This window comes from Cynoglossus semilaevis, chromosome 8, assembly GCF_000523025.1.
Source record: "Cynoglossus semilaevis isolate Cse_v1.0 chromosome 8, Cse_v1.0, whole genome shotgun sequence".
Taxonomy (NCBI): domain Eukaryota; kingdom Metazoa; phylum Chordata; class Actinopteri; order Pleuronectiformes; family Cynoglossidae; genus Cynoglossus; species Cynoglossus semilaevis.
In genome coordinates, this window is record NC_024314.1 from 26,027,542 (window position 1) to 26,028,563 (window position 1,022).

Below are 1,022 nucleotides of genomic sequence, written 5' to 3' on the forward strand. Positions count from 1 at the left end.
TCACAGGACAATGTCATCATCACAGGACAATGTCATCATCACAGGACAGTAAACCTGAAGAGGAAATCAACGTACGTGTAATTAATGGGAAACTTTCTCTTTTATTTCTTTGTCCTTGACACAGATGATTCACACGGTTGCCAGATCCTGCGCGAGAAACAAGCCAATACTGAAGGTAGTTGCACCAACCACCCTCCTCCCTCCACCCCTCCACCTTCATCCCTCCACCCCTCCCCCCCCTCCCTTCACCAATTAACATCGTCTAATTAATTTCTGGCCTTGTTGACATGGGTTCATCCACCGTTTGGTGGAACAAATTAATTTGGTTTGTGTTTCTCATGTTTACAGGAAGGAGTTAAAAGGACCGTGGAGACCAACCATCAAGACGAACGCACGCACGCAACCAGTACGGGCCAATCAGAGGTAAGCTTTTATACTTCTACCATCCTGCTGCTGTTGTTGTTGTTGTTGTTGTTCAACCAGACACACCGGGTGTTTTTTGTTTTCTGGCATGACAAAAATGAGATCTGGTTGAAGTAAGAAACGCCACCTACTGGACGAACCCTAACGACGCAACCTGTAGGTCTCAGCGTTTACAGGCGGATGTACAGAAAGACCAAAGTCGCATGGATAAAAATGCTTTTCTACTAATAGTAACATCTGCGTTTTACCAAACTAAAATACTTGTCATATATCATAGAAGTTCAACTGATTAGTTGGAAAACTACAGAAAAGTTAACTTGATAGAAACAAAATCTTGATAACGGTAAAAAAAAAAAAGGTCAAAAACCACCAAGATGATACCTGCAAGATTTTTTGAGTTGTTTTTTTTCTACCTTTAACCTTTAAGTCAAAGTTAATAAACATGCTGATGGACCTTTATTGGTCCCCGGGCCAGATTTTGAAAACACATGTTCTATAGGAACATTTTTTTTATTTTATTTTTTATTGCGCAGTGAATAATTCTCAGTCTGACGAATCCTGTGTCCCTTTGTTGTGTAGTTGTTGTTGTGTGTGTGTGT

The 1,022-nt window shown here is 40.7% G+C and overlaps 1 long non-coding RNA gene across 1 annotated transcript in view; it reads left to right on the forward strand.

The window, feature by feature from the left end:
- Nucleotides 1-26: 26 nt before the first annotated feature.
- The window catches only part of LOC107988846 (uncharacterized), a 17,150-nt gene continuing 16,154 nt past the window's right edge, over nucleotides 27-1,022 (forward strand). Inside the window, exons 1-2 of the long non-coding RNA XR_001760342.1 lie at nucleotides 27-175; nucleotides 349-423. This is a non-coding gene — a long non-coding RNA (uncharacterized LOC107988846). The remainder of the gene's footprint in view (nucleotides 176-348; nucleotides 424-1,022) is intronic.